The following is a 15,673-nucleotide window of genomic DNA, read 5'->3' on the forward strand; positions in this document are numbered from 1 at the left end:
CTGGACAAACATGTGAAGCACGCGGGGAAAGACAAAGGCGAGCCTATCCCTCCCCACCCACCACAACCATCACGGAGAGCGGCTTCACCGCCACGGAACGATGCTTGCACCGTTTCCTCAGCTGCTCCTATCAGGCCACGCCGTTCGGGGGGGGGGGGTCCGCCTGGCTTCTCCCCACACCTATCTCAGTGGACCGCCTCAGTGGGTTCATAGACCAGTGGTTCTCAACCTGGGGGTCGAGACCCCTTTGGAGATTGAACGACTCTTTCACAGGGGTCGAGGCAGGGCAAGGAGCTTGGCGGGTGGGGTGTGTGCCATCCACACAACAGCCTTGCGGGGTAAATCGAGATAGAGCGTTTGTCTATCTGGTCCAGCGGAAAAGAGCGAGATCGGCATGGTGGGAAAAGAGGCAGAACTGAACTGAGAAACTCCGGGGGGAAAAACCAATTTCTATACAACCATGAACCGTGGATCTTCATGCCATTGGTCAGTTTCGGTTTAATTTCTGTGAAAGAACACTGGCATAATTTTATGGTTGGGGGGGTCAACCTCCACATTCCTCCACATTCCTCCACAACATGAGGAATGGTATTAAAGGGTTGAGAACCACTGACATAGACAGTGGCCGGAAACATGAGCCACGCTGGAAACACACACACACACACACACACACACACACGCACACACACCCCCCGAGCTGCCGCCCCACAATGAGAAGCTTTTACACCCCCTGTGTATTTCCTGACCGGTGTGTGTGTATTAATGAGTTACAAAATGGTAAGCAGGGATAGGCTGCAAAATATTGGGGTGGATGCGCTACGGCAGGAACTGGGCCCTGCAACATTTTCGACAAGAGACGGAGAAAGAGTCATCACGGGATTGAAAAGGGAGGTGGAAAAGCAACAAGTAGAGGCCAAACCTATGGGCACACAGCCCCACCCAGGCACAAAGGGGGCAGGTGGGGGGGGGAAGAACCAAGTAAATAAGCCCCCCCCCTGTGTCCCCTCCGCCCCATCTAGGCAGAAAGGAGGACAATCAAGGGGCCAATCCAGGGGTAGTCAAACTGCGGCCCTCCAGATGTCCATGGACTACAATTCCCAGGAGCCCCTGCCAGCTGGCAGGGGCTCCTGGGAATTGTAGTCCATGGACATCTGGAGGGCCGCAGTTTGACTACCCCTGGAAAGCAGCCAACAGCATAAAATTGGGTGGGCCAATCTGTAGCTCTCCAGATATCCATGCACTACAGCATGCTGGCAGGGGCTCATGGTAATTGTAGTGCATGGACATCAGGAGAGCCACAGTTTGCCCCCCCCAGCCCTAAAACCAAAACAAGATGCTTCCCCGCTAAATCCAGCCCCTCTGTTCCCTACTCTTAAATTGATCCCCACTGCATCCGGATGACGGCATAGCGCAAATGGGGGCGCGTGTGAAGGTTTGCCGTGCTCATTTCGGAGGGCAGCCGCGTTGGGACAAGGCCCGCCTCAGAGATGAACAAGATATAGGCTCATTGCCGAAAATCTTGCTCCTCTCGACGCTGCCGCTGAGCTCAGATCTAGGGTGGAGGAGGTCACGGCGGCAGACGCCAGCCGGCACGCATGGCACTCACATGCCCGGCCACCAGCCTGCACGGAGGACAGCCCCCCTACCCCCAAAACCCTCGACGGGCAGAGCGTGACCCGGATGCACAATCGGCCTTGCAGCCTCACGGAGATGCTGGAAATAGCAGGATTACTAATAAGAGCACGTCCAGGGCCTGCAGGCAGCTTCCCAGCCCTTGCCTCAGTCCCCCCGGCTCTTCGTGCTCTTCGAACGGGGTGGGGGGCAGCTGCCTCCTTGCCCTCCGCTGTTCATTCAGGAGAAGGGGACTGGGTTTAGCTGCAGGGAATTTGGGTTTGAGGCATCTGTTGGGGGTGGGGGGGACCAGCTCTGAGGACTCTTAAACGGTGAAGTGGCCGGCTGAGGCGGATACGGCCTTTCTCGCCTCGGACGTGCTCACAAAGAGCCTGGGACCCAGGGACAAGGTATTCCGTCAGAGGGCAGGGAGGGGGCTCCACTACTTCTGTCTCCCTGGGAAGAGAGCGCCAGCAAGAGGTGCCTGTTTTCCACTGCACCACGCCCAGCAAATACTGGACACCCCTCTTCTCACCACAGGGGCTGTCCGTTCCAAACATTTTTTACTCTTCCACTCCCAGGCTGGATCACTTATGTGCTGCGTGGCACACGTGTAGCATAGCCAGGAGATCCCAAGACGGTCCGGCCACTGGGCAAGAGACCTTCAGAGGTGATCTGCCATCGCCTGCCTGCCCGCCCCTGTGCCACGACCCTGGGATGCCGCAGAGGCCGCCCTTCCTAGCGCTAGCCGAGGCCGACCCTGACCCTGCCTGGCTTCCACGGTCTGTTGGGATCAGGCTGGCCTGGGCTGCCCCGCTCAGATTCCCAGGCTGGAAGCAGGGGACCGGATGAAAACTTCAAAATGAAGATATGCACAAAAGCTACCAGGGTCGGAGAAGAGAAAAACCAGGAAAAGAGGCAGAGCAATAGGCAGGATAGTTAAGGTCTCCTTACACCCTTAGCCAAAGTCCCCCCCAGCTGTTTTGGACCTTGAGCAGTTACAGGAAAAGGCCCCGATCCTTTGAAGCAAGGAGGAACGTGGCCATTGTATCCCCAAGCAGGCCACCCACAAACCTGATGACACCTGCTGAGCAATGTTCACCAGACGCCAGAGAAGCCAGGGCGAAACTCTCAGCTGATTTTAAGTGTTTCGTGCCTGGACGGGAGCCAAGCCTTTTCTCTCCTCTGCTGGGGAGACGGCTCCACTGCCCCCCCCCCCATTGCCACAACCAACAACCTTCCCCGAGGTCAAATTCACTTTATCTCCCTCGCCTTAAACCAAAGGCTTTTTTACAGGCCCGGCCAGATAAGCAGAGCTGCCCAGCGCTCCTGCCCCCGCCAAGGTACACCCAGCAGTTTTAAGACATTTACTCAGGGCTGGAAGTCCAACCACCTCCTTAAAAAAATAAGGTGAGAAAGAGCGAGAGACTGAAAGAGCAACAGACTGACAAAACCCGTTTCGACAGGATCAGATATAAACTGGTTTGGCCAAGCTTGTTCAGAAAAGTTGGAATGCTCCAGACGGGCAAAGCTAAAGGGAGCCTCTGCACGCACTCCAGCGCCCTACAGAACTCCAAGGCAGAGCAGGTCCCCACTTATACGCTTCCATTCAAAAAAATATTTTTTTTTCACCTGTTTCTGGAAGTCTGGAGACTGGAGCCTCCCACAGGTCCTTTCCCTACCCTCCTTAGACAAGCAATGTCCTGGGGTGGGCTCTAGGGCAGAGGTGGCCAAACGGTGGCTCTCCAGATGCCCATGGACTACAACTCCCATGAGCCCCTGCAAGTACTGGAGGAGGAGGTGGTTCTTATATGCCGTTCTCTACCCGAAAGAGGCTCAAAGCGGCTTCCATTCGCCTTCCCTTTCCTCTCCCCACAACAGACACCCTGTGAGGGAGGGGAGGCTGAGAGAGCCCTGAGATTACTGAAGAAGAAGAAGAGTTGGTTCTTATATGCCGTTTTTCTCTACCAGGAGTCTCAAAGCGGCTTCCAATCACCTTCCCTTTCCTCTCCCCACAACAGACACCCTGTGAGGTGGGTGAGGCTGAGAGAGCCCTGATATCACTGCCCGGTCAGAACAGTTTTATCAATGCAGTGGTGAGCCCAAGGTCACCCAGCTGGCTGCATGTGAGGGAGCGGGGAATCGAACCCGGCATGCCAGATTAGAAGTCCTCCCTCCTAACCACTCCACCAAGCTGGCTCTCCCACAGCAGTAGCTCATGGGAACTGTGGTCCATGGACATCTGGAGAGCCACCACTGGGTCACTCCTGCTCTAGGACCTTAGCTGCCAATGGGAAGTGGGGGAGGGGACTGACCAACCTGTCAGCTCCTGCTGCTGCCAGCCACAGTTGGGGGCCACGTGTGAGACTAGAAGTCTAGCCCCCCCCCCCATGTGCCTTTTCAAAGCAAGGCAGCATTCATTCACACCACTTGTTCGTGGGCGGCCTGGTGAGTGGAGGCCAACTTTCATAATGTTGCTCCTTGTGACACATGGGGGGGGGGCAAGATCTTTGCACATATGCGCATGGCGGAAATCAACAGCCGAGGCATCCAAGGGACATCTGAGCGTCATACTGAGAAAGCTCCATGCGATGCAGTAGCAAAAAAGGCTAATGCAGTCTTTGGGGTGTGTCAACAGAGGCAGGAGACCCAAATCACAGGAGGCCAGAGTTGCAGTGTGGCCCTCCTTGGTCAGGCCGCACCTGGGGTCCTGCATGTGGCTCTGGAGGCCTCACTTCTAAAAGGAGGTGAGCAGAAGGGAGGGGAGGAAGAGGAGAGCGAAAGAGGGATGATCAGGGCCAGAGGACCAAGCCCTGCGAGGAAAGCCTGAGGGACTTGGGAATGTCCATCCTGAGAGGGGCCAGGAGGGCTCTCCGGAAGCATCTGACAGGCCGTCACTTGGAAGAGGGCAGGGAGCGGTTCCTGTGGGCAGCAGAGGACTCACAACCATGGGCAGAAAGGTACCTGCTGGAGATTAGGAGCATTTTCCTTCCCAACAAAAATAGAGTCCAATCAGGGACCATTAAGACCAACGAATATCTGTCGGCTTAATTTGGATACGATGAGACAGTTTAGTAAACCATTTGCTTTTGCCTTATGATGGTTGTGCACGGAGTCTGGGGAAGACTGCCTGCCCCCGAAAGCTCACCCCTTGGTTATATCTTTGTTGGTCTTCAAGGTGCCTGACTGGACTCTGTTGGGTGACCACTTGAATTTTTCCTTCCCAGTCCAAGTAGTTCAGCCTCGGGAGGTGGTCAGCTCCTCCTCACTTGGTGGCCTTCAAGCAGCAGTTGGGCAAGAGGTTGTCAGAGTTGCCTTGGGTGGACCCTGCAGTGTGCAGGGGTGGACTAGATGGCCTTGAGTGTCCCTTCCAACGCTGGGATTCTAACTGAAGTACACAAGGGCCCCGCCACAGTCTGCGGGGGCAGAAGAGGCTTTAGCTGCTTGACAGCCCTGGGCCGGGTTCCCCCGAGAGTCCAAGACTCGTTCTGTGCAACACAGCAAGGCCCGCTGGTTCTCCAGCCCAGTTCCAGCTCAAGGCCCTGTTCCCTCTCCTGACCGTCTGATGTCTCGGGAGCACGACCACCTCAAACGCAGAGCCAGCCTGGCCCAGTGGAGGCCGGGGGCAGGGGGAGGGGATCAAATCCCCCAACCCGCCATGTGAGCTTGGGCCGGTCACCAGCTCTCGCCCCAGTCTGCAGCACAGGGCTGTTGTGAGGACAAAATGTAGGGGCGGGACTGATGCCTCCACTGCACTCAGTCCAACGAAGTGGCACAGAAACGACTCGGAGGCTGATTGGAAGCAGGCTACACACACCCTGCTGGAGCCCTGGCACCCTCTGTCCACGCCCACCACTCAAAGGCCACGGAGGCCACACTGACAATAAGGGCCGGGAAGCCACCCACGCCGTCTGCCGAAGGGGGCAATGCCCGGGAGCCCCAGCAACTGGCCTGCCGAGTCATAAACTCCGGCACGACTTGCCCTGCTCCTCCACCGGCCCCTCGACCTCCGCGCTGTGCCCAGGCAGCCCAGGACTTGCCGACGAAGGCAGGGGACCCAGGAAGCCAGACGGGTCCGCAGGACAGTTCCCAAGCAAGGGCAAGTGGCTGGCAGCCTGCAAGGGCCTCTCCGGCAGCCCCCTCGCCATCATCAGGTCCTTAGCCCTGTTTAGCCAGTGGCTGCTTTGGGCCTGACAGGCGGAAAGAAAATTCCAGCAGAGTCCCATTCAAGTTCACTGGCATTTAAACTCCTTTGTGCGGCGGGCAGAACGGGGAGGAGGGAGAGAAGGAAAGACTGGCAGACAGGGGAAAAGGACTGGGGCGCAGCAACCACGTCCGCGCTCAGGGGTCTGGACAGCTGCACCACGGCTGGCACCCCCCACAGGTAGAAGGAGGGACAGGGGGGCTCCTGAGGCTCGGTTTGGCAAAGCCCTGTCCATGGCAGAGGGAGGAACCCTTGCTGCCACGACCGACGTGGCTCTTCTCCTTTCCTTCCACTCATGCCACAAACGCGCAGCTAGTAAGTTATTGAGAAGGTTCCATGTGTTCAAAAGGCAGATTGTTAAGCTGAGTGCAGTACAGAACTCTTCCTCAAATGTCGTCTCTCTGTCTCATATGCTCTATTACAGGGGTAGTCAAACTGCGGCCCTCCAGATGTCCATGGACTACAATTCCCAGGAGCCCCTGCCAGCGAATGCTGGCAGGGGCTCCTGGGAATTGTAGTCCATGGACATCTAGAGGGCCGCAGTTTGACAACCCCTGCTGACATTCCCAGGCCTGGTCTGATCCGATGAACCAGTTTGCTTTATGGACTCTTGGCTGTCTTTTTCAGCCATACTTTGCTGCTGCCATTTCCTCTGCAGCAGGATTCGTCATGCTCTGACTTGGCCGTCCCAAGCTAGCCCGGTCTTGTCAGGCTAAGCAGGGACAGCCCCGGTCAGCCCTCGATGGCAGACCTCCGGAGGAATTCAGGGGGCAGGCCATGGCAAAGCGACTCTGTCTGTCTCTTGTCCTGACCTAGGTGGCCATCTTGTCAGATCTCAGTGCAGCCCTGATTGGGGCTTGGATGGGAGAGCACCGAGGGAGTCCCGGGTCACCCCGCAGAGGAAGACAACAGCCAGCAACCTCTCCGCCTCACGCAGGCCCCCTGGTCGTCCCGAGAGCCCCGCGAGAGGAAGAGGGAAGGGAGACGGCTAGAGCGACCTCCTCCCGCACACTTAGGAAGGCGCAGGAGATGCCCAAATGTGCGCTTTATGCCACCGGAATCGCACCCGCTGGCTCTCGCCCAGCACAATGGGCTTTGGGGTGATCCGGTCTCTTACTGCCCTCGAGGAACGGTGCCAAAACAATAGCCAACTGGATCTGAGCTGTGAGGCATTAGCAAGTTTTTTGTGGATAAAGCCTTCCGTCGCGACCTTCCTGCCACTGTTGACGCAGAACGTGAACTGGAAGCTCCGTGGCCTTCGGTGGTGTGGTTTGAGGGCTTCCGGTGGCTCTCTTTATCCGAAGTGGACAAGCTGCAAGGCTCAGCAAAGGCAACTACCTGCCCCCCCCCGGTCCCCCGTCCGTCACGGCTGCTCAAATTGGGCATCCAGCGGCTAAGAGGTCCCATGAGGGGGACATTGTCAATCTCTCCCTGTCATCTGGGGAGTTCCCTCAGGGGCTGAAGGAGGCGGTGGATTGCGCTGGATCCCTGGGACCCTGCCAGGAAACATCCAGCCTCACATCTTGTGTTTCTGGTTAAGGCAGCTGAAAGGGCAGCCGTGGACCAGCTCCTGGCATTCTAGGAGGAAACGTAGGTCCTTGATCCATACCAGTCAGGCTTCTATCCTGGCCACCGAGCGGAGACCGAGCTCATGGGAATTGTAGTCCATGGACATGGGGAGGGCCGCAGTTTGACTACCCCTGGCCTAGATGGACGATCTCCATTGCCAGCTGGATCGAGGAGGTTCAGCTATCCTCATGCTCTTAGATTTGTCGGCCACGTTTGACGCGATCGAACACGAGGTTAGAGCACCGCCTTGCAGTGGCTGATCTCCTTTCTCCAAAACCGGACACAGAGGGTGGCAGTGGAGGAAGAGTTGTCACGTCCCTTTGTGCTCTCTTGTGGGGTGCCACACTCTCCCCCACACTCTTTAGCATCTATATGGGCCCTTTGGCACAGCTGGTTCGGCGTTTAGGGCTGGGTCGTCACCAGTATGCGGATGACACCTAGCTCTACCTTCTGTTGGATGGCTGGACAGCCGTACTCCCCCCCCCGAAACATTTGCCAGATGTTTGGAAGCAGCGTCTGGATGGCTCAGGCAGTCGCCTGAAACTCAACCCCTCCAAGATGGAGGTCCTGTGGCTGGACAGAAGAGGACAGGACCAGGAAGCATGCCTTCCCTGCCTGGATGGGGTCCGGCTGTTCTTGTGGCCAGGAACTTGGGGGTGATCGTTGATGCCTCCTTACCTATGGAGGTGCAGATCACAAGGGTAGACCAAGTGGCGTTTTACCATCTGTGCCGGGCTAGGCTACTAGCGCCCTATCTGCCTGCGGACTGTCTGGCCACAGTGATCCATGCAACGGTCACTTCCAGATTAGACTTCTGTAACTCGCTCTACGCAGCCCTCCCCTTGTCTCTGACCTGGAAATTGCAGTTGGTGCAAAATGCAGCTGCTAGGGCCCTCACGAGATCATCGTAAAGGGCCTATGTCCAGCCTATGCCGAGGCAGCTGCATTGGTTGCCAGTCCTGTTCCAGACCTGGTACTTATCTTTAAGGCCATCCGCGGTCAGGGCCTGCCTACCTGCGGGACCAACCTGTCTCCTTATGCCCCCCGCAAGGCTCTTTGCTCTGCGGGTTTGAATCTGCTGGAGGCCCCCGGTCCATGGGAGGTGTGCCTTGCTTCAACCAGGGCCAGGGCCTTTTTGGTCCTGGCCCCAACCTGGTGGAATGAGCTCCTGGAGAGCTGTGGTCCCAGTTCGGCAGGGCCTGCAAAACGAAGCTCTTCTGCCGGGCATTTGGTTGAGGTCAGGCTGTGGAAGGCCGGGTCCCTCCTCCAATGGCCCTAATGGCCTTAAATGCTCCATCCACCTTGGGCAACCTCCTGAGCTTGGTGGTCGATGCAGATTGTGACTGGGAGGATTGTGATTGGGAAAATGTGTTTTATTCTTGTTTTATTGTGTTTTGTAAACCGCCACAAGCCGACATGGTCAGGGAATGGCGGTCAATAAATCAAAATGAATGAAAGTAAACCCTCTATTTCCTCAAACTCTCTCACCCCTCCATCCCAGATAAGATTCTCTACCTTGAAGAATTCCCGACTTCAAAAAGGTCCCGAGATCTCAGCTTTCTAGAAGACCAACAAAATTTAATTCTGGGTACAACTTTTTGTGTGCGCGCAAACTTCTTCAGGTACCCAAAATTAAACTTTTTTGGTCTTATAGATCCTGCTGCAGTCAAACTTTGTTCTATTGCTCCAGACCAACATGGTGACCCACCGGAATCTATATCCAAAAAGATGACAGAAAAGTTTTGCCTGCAGAGGCAGATTAAGCTGTTCCGCACCATTTACAATAAACGTTTTGCAAAGAACAAACTGTCAAGATAAAATGACCCACTACTGGGAGCCAGCTTGGTGTAGTGAAGAGCAGCCGCTTCTAATCTAGTGAGCCGTGTTTGATTCCCTGCTCCCCCACATGCAGCCAGCTGAGTGACCTTGGGCTCGCCACAGCACTGGTAAAGCTCTCTGAACCTCACCTCCCTCACAGGGTGTCTGTTGTGGGGAGAGGAAAGGGAAGGCGATTGGAAGCCGCTTGGAGACTCCTTTGGGTAGAGAAAAGCGGCATCTAAGAACCAACTTTTTCGACTGATAAAAGTTCAGGCCCCCTTCAGTTGATGTCTCCAAGGACACCCCCCCCCGACATACATACTTTTGGCCCCCCACCACTACAGGCTGCTCTTCTGGAAGCTTTTGGTGGACTTCTGGCCCTTGAGAAAAAGGAAGATGGGCCTGTACACCTAGAAGCAGGCTGACGATACCAGGAGGTGTAAATTTCCACCAGGCTCCCAGATTGGCTCCAGTCCATGCACCCCTAACCCCCCCCCCCTCCTGGCATCGAACCCCCCATCCCCCCTGGTCCCTCTTTCTTGCTTCTATGTACAGCCCCTTCTCAGAATAAAACCAAATAATTCTAAGTTTTCCATGACACTGTTTTGCAACGCTGTATGGGCAAATTATTGGGGGGCTGCTCCACAAATGGCATTGAGACACCAGCATCCCCAAGCAAGCCATCTCCCGAACCCCAGATTTCCACAGCTCTCCCCTCCGTGAACACACGGCCCCCTCCCCCAACCCTAGAAGCCATGATCCACGGGGCAGGAAAAACCCAGAGCTACGTCTGGAAGGCCACACACAGGCTCTCATGTCTCCTCCAGGACAAAACGTCACCAATTCCCACGAAAAAGATCCCTTGGAAGACAGAGAATTGAACCCCCCCCCTCCAAGATGAAATCAAAAGCTGCCTTTCGCATCTTGCCGTGTTGCAAGACCTTCGTTTTGAACATAGTGGAGGTAGGGGACGAGGAGGGGAAGACAGGGAGACTCCTGGCCCGGCCTCCTTCCCCACCGCAAGGCCAGAGAATCCACCCTTCCTTCCTGAAAGGGCCTTTGCTCAGTTGGGGGGGGGGGGAGCGGAGTGAGCGGGACAATCGAGGAACTCACCTCTGCCATGGCTGTACTTCCCGAAAAGTCCCACGGGCTCCGGGAAAGAGAAAGGAGGCCACACAGCAACAAATGGGAGCAGAGGGGAACTTCCAACACGGCCCCCCTCTTCCCGAAACTCTCCGGGTCGTCTCTGTTCTCAGCAGAAGGGGGGTGGGGGTGGAGAAAGTCAATGGACTCGGCGATGATCCTGCGCCAGAAAGGCACCTCCTCCTCCTCCTCCTCCTCTTCCACTCACTCGCATTCCCTTGGCTACTCCACCAGTCTCCTGACGCCGAGCCCACAAGCACCGCCCCACTCCCACCACGGCGCTGGGGCGGAGGGAGCGGAGGCAGGGAGGCCGGTCCCAGCAGCGACAGCAGCAGCAGCGGAGTGAGCGAGTGAGTGACTCAGAAGCACACGAGGAGGAAGAGGAAGGCGAGGCTTCCCAGGCCACTCTCACTCTGAGCAGGCACGGCCGGCTGGCCAAAAGAGCCGGACCCAGGGCCACGCCTCCACCACAGACAAACTCATCAGGAGGCCTTAAGCGAGGTGCTGGTGATCGGTTCCCACCCCGCCCTGACGGAAAATCTAGCAGAATTACCGTGGGCTCAAGGCCGGCCGGCCAGCCGGGAAAGTGCCGTCAAGCTGTAACCCCGACTGAGGACAACCGGGTGGGATTCTTGGAGCAGAGAGCCAAGCAGCCACGGCCTGGACTTCCTCGGGGGTCTCCCACCCAAGGACTCACGGGGGCCGACCCTGCTTAGCTTCCGAAATCTGATGGGGTCAGGCTGGCCTGGGGGTGGTCCCAGCCTCTGGGGCCCATTTTGTAAGGCTTCTGTAAGGATTCCAAAACAGTCTACAGAAATCACATTCGCCACTCTGAAAAAGAAGAGCATCTCTGGCCCAGTGCTGTGAGCACGGAAGGATGGAAAACGGCAGGAGGTTCGTTCGTTTGTTCATTCATTCAGAAACTTCTATACCACAGAAGTCAATAAGGTGTTAAATTAATATAAAGTCAGTCAAAAAATCAAGACCGCTAGCTAGGAGGAGAAATGGGGGATGCCCTGACCGATGTTATCATGGCTGCCCCAGCCGTAAGCTTGGCGGAAGAGCTCCGTCTTACAGGCCCTGCGGAACTGTTCAAGTGCCTGCAGGGCCCTGATGTCACAAGTTCCTTCCACCGAGCAGGAGCCAAGCCTGCAAAGGCCCTGCCGCTGCTTCCGGTCAAGCGTATTTCTTGGGACCTCTAGCCGGTTTGCATTTGCTGCTTGCAGGGCTCTCCGAGGGATGCATCCAGGTAGGCAGTCCCTTAGATATGCAGAGCCAGTTTGGTGTAGTGGTTAGGAGTGCGGACTTCTAATCTGGCATGCCGGGTTCGATTCTACACTCCCCCACATCCAGCTGGGTGACCATGGGCTCAACACAGCACTGATAAAGCTGTTCTGACCGGACAGTAATATCAGGGCTCTCTCAGCCTCACCCACCCCACAGGGTGTCTGTTGTGGGGAGAGGAAAGGGGAGGCGACTGTAAGCCGCTTTGAGCCTCCTTCGGGTAGGGAAAAGCGGCATATAAGAACCAACTCTTCTTCTTCTTCTTCTTCAGGGCCTCCGTGGAGCTTAACACCACACAGCCCATCCTCAAAAGCAAGAGCCAGTCTGGTGGAGTGGTTAGGAGTGTGGACTTCTAATCTGGCGAGCCAGGTTTAATTCCCCGCTCCTCTTCCACATGCAACCAGCTGGGTGACCTTGGGCTCACCACAGCACTGATAAAGCTGTTTTGACCGAGCAGTGATATCAGGGCTCTCTCAGCCTCACCCGCCTCACAGGGTGTCTGTTGTGGGGAGAGGAAGGGAAGGCAAATCGAAGCCGCTTTGAGCCTCCTTTGGGTACAGAAAAGCGGCATCTAAGAACCAACTCTTCTTCTTCTCCTTCTCCAATCGTTTTATCCAGGGGAACTGATCTGTTGTCATTCCAGGAGATCTCCTGGCCACACGCCAGCGAAAGAGGAGCAGCAGCGGCAGCAGCTGGGAAAGGAATTCCCTCCTCAAGACCCCCAAGAACCGTGGCCAGCCCAGAGAGACGACCCTGAGTGAGGCGGACCAATGGCCTGACACACCTGAAGTTCAAACGCTGCTCATTAATGGCAACGGGGTATGCGCTTACAGACAAAAGCTGGAGATTAATTACGCATACGTTTCCTGTTAATGCCAATATTTGTAATTTATAGGAAAAAAGGCGTCTCATTCGGTGGCCGTGATCCAGACGGTGCAATTCTGCACAGCCTCAAAAGTACAGACGGCTCCCCACACTTGGGCCGGGGGTGCAGAATTCCAGCGAGCTCCTGCTCAAATTGGGGCCTGTCAAAGTGCCCCCCCCCCCCGCAGACTTCAAATATCCTTTCCTGCTGGGAAGCAGCCATGACGCCCGGCACGAGGAAGACGAAGCCCGCACCGTGATTATTACAGATCAAAGTAGCCTAGTATAAAATCACTCAAGTGAGGCTGCGTTTGGGGGGGAGGGTTTGCACCCAGAGGTTGCCTCGTTTCCTCTGCTGCATCCAGAGTCTTCAAAATAGCACCACGGCGCCCTGCAGACGACATATGCGCAGCCTGCAGCCTGCGAAACGGTGCATGAGCTCCCCCTTCCTCACCCACCGCTTTTCTTCTCTGCAGTGACCCTCAGATTACTTGGGCAGACCAGGGAGGCTGCAAAATGCACGTGTGAGTTGCAGTACATGTGCGATACACGCATCTCGAAGCATCTTTCTCCGTTGCTCCAGACCTGCAGTTTCCCTCCTGAAGTGTTTGCCTTTCTTCTGGCTGCTATCAGGGCCCTCTCTCTGCCTCCACAGTCGACCAGCTTGCCCGCTTCAGGTGGCACCCGGATGCTGGGAGACTCCCGTAGCCATTCCCCCCTCCCCATGCCCACACACACTCAGCAGCTGCCTCTTTGCATATCTTAAAGTCCATGAACATAGATACGATCATCAGCCTCTCCAGCACTGGGAAGGTGGTAACCCTACCCGATAGGAGGCAGCGATCCAGCGAAACAGGGACTTTGGACCTTTCTGTTTAGCTCAGTTTCACTTGGCAGAAGGGCACGTCCTGGGAACAGAATCCAGCCCTATCAGAGAAGCACCGGAGGGGCTCTGAGCTCTTGCTGCAAAGAAATAACAAGGGGAAAGAAGCCAAGATGGAGAACATTCAAAATTTCCTCCTTTGAAGTAAAAATGTCAGGCTCTGAAGGGGAGGGCAGCGCTCCCAGACTTGCTCTTTTCTACAACTGCAGGCAGACTAACAGGGCTACGCAACAAAATGTGTGGCTTTTGTGAGTCACTCCTCCCTTCTTCAGATATAGCTGGAACAGCCTTTCTTAACCTTTTTACAGCCGAGAAACCCCTGAAACCTTCTTCAGGCTTTGAGAAACCCCTTTAGTGGTGCGATCGTCCAGAACATGGTAGCTGAGTCCACGCCCGTCCGGGGCCCCTCCCCTTCCCGCCTCCTGGCCCATCATTGGCCATTTTGAGAGAGGGGTGGTGAATATGACCTCACAGGGTCACATCACCCGATGAATGTTTTGAATTTTAAAAATATATAAAAAAATAATTAACGCCCACCCGTTTGGGAAATCCTTCCAGGGCCGTCAAGAAACCCCAGGGTTACGGGAGGTGCAAGTAGAGTGGAAAGGGAGATGAGAAAGAAAGACTTCTGGATTGCAGCTGATAATGAAGCACAAGACAATGCAATGCTTCCACCCGGGCTTAATGGAGACCTGGGTTTCCTGTCTCATTACCATTGCTGATTTCTCCACGCCTACTACGCCGTCTGCACATCACACACTATCCAATCACACCTGCTATTGTCATTCACCTGTTATTGTGATTTGCCTGTTAATGTAATTCGGCATCTGAAATTACTCCACTTTAAAATATATAGGACATCCTAGCTGTATTTGACTAAGGGAGCAGTGACTCCCAAAAGCTCATCCCATGCCACAAATTGCGTTAAGTGAAGGTGCTACTGAGCTCTTCCTCTTATCTAGTATTATTATCAAGAGACAAAGTCTCACAAAGTCTAGTAGGCAGATATACTTTTTGTTCTTCAGCACATGGAAGTGGAATCCAGCAGCTTGGGTCACAGTTCTCCTGGAGCAGTTCTCACAGATCAATTCTCTCAGAGCTCTCCTTGCCCCACCTACATTCCAGGGTGTCTGTGGTGGGGGGAGAGGAAGGCAAAGGTGTTTGTCAGCTGCTTTGAGACCCAGGAACGTCTTCCGGAGGTTTCGCTGAAAATTCTTTTGAATTAATTTCAACCCACTGGTTCCGGTCCGACTTTATGACCTTGGCGAAGAGAAAAGCTGTATGTAGCCACACACAAAGGCTGGACTTCAGGAGAGCAAATTTTAATAAACTTAAAGCTGTTGGGTAGAATCCCGTGGTCAGAGAAGGAGATGGAAGTCCAAGAAAGTTGGGAGTTTCTCAAAAGTAAAATACTGAGGAGGAGCCGTGGCCCGGTACCAGTCCCCAGGCCAGGGGTTGGGGATCGCTGATCTACAGGATCTGCATCCTGGAAGTGGTTCCTGAGTGTCAGAGGGGCAGGACATCTCCTTATCTTTCGACACCTCTGGGTAACGTTCTTCCATCTGCTGTCCTCTTGTGTTGGTGCCGAGCTTGCAGCCTGCTGAGTGCCAAAACTGGAACTTTCTGCACCGAGCCGTCTGTCAACATTAGCATTTTACACCTGCAAATTAGCCACAGAACAAACAAGGCTGTGCTTCCCAAGAGGTACAAGCGGCTCTAAGCCCCAGCCTTAGTCTCACAACGTGTTGGGGTTTGAAGGGTTTCTCCACAGTAGGCTTTAATGAGCTGCGGGATCATAAGCTTTCCTTTGCTCCTGCCTGCACTGGCAGTCCCCCCCCCCCCCCCCGCGCCTTCAGGGCTCTGTCCTGGCCTGCCAGCCCCATGGGGCGCATGATCCCACAGGACTGGGAGGGGTTAAGAGAAAGAAGGACCGGAGCCAATGGGGCAGTGGCCTTTGAAGCAAATGCAGCCAATCCGGCTCTGCGTTTGGTGGGTTGACCGCCAACATCCCCCCTACCACCGGCAGGGCACACCCTGCGAAATGCAACTCACTAGTCCCGGAAACACACGCAGACATGGACCCTAGAGAACTAACGCTTCTTATTTCGTGCATATTCTGGTCTATGGCCGTATAAATAAATATTGTTAGAGCAGGCTTTATCAGCCAGCGTTTCATGAACCCCTAGGGCAGGGGTAGTCAAACTGCGGCCCTCCAGATGTCCCTGCAGGGGCTCCTGGGAATTGTAGTCCATGGACATCTGGAGGGCCGCAGTTTGACTACCCCTGCCCTAGGGGTT

General features: G+C 55.3%; 1 protein-coding gene across 4 annotated transcripts in view; it reads right to left on the minus strand.

Annotated features, from left to right (window-relative positions):
• PAK4 (p21 (RAC1) activated kinase 4) overlaps positions 1-15,673 on the minus strand; it is a 66,986-nt gene that overhangs the window by 28,284 nt on the left and 23,029 nt on the right. The window contains exon 1 of one of the 4 annotated variants that reach the window (XM_077318600.1): positions 13,320-13,712. The exons of 1 other annotated variant lie outside the window; for it this stretch is intronic. The gene's annotated coding sequence lies outside the window, so the exon portion shown is untranslated. Of the gene's footprint in view, positions 1-10,315; positions 10,731-13,319; positions 13,713-15,673 lie in introns of those variants that run through there. 2 more of the 4 variants (XM_077318598.1, XM_077318601.1) reach the window with 2 other exon arrangements.

The sequence above is a fragment of the Paroedura picta genome, unplaced genomic scaffold, assembly GCF_049243985.1.
Source record: "Paroedura picta isolate Pp20150507F unplaced genomic scaffold, Ppicta_v3.0 Ppicta_v3_sca21, whole genome shotgun sequence".
Taxonomy (NCBI): Eukaryota; Metazoa; Chordata; class Lepidosauria; order Squamata; family Gekkonidae; genus Paroedura; species Paroedura picta.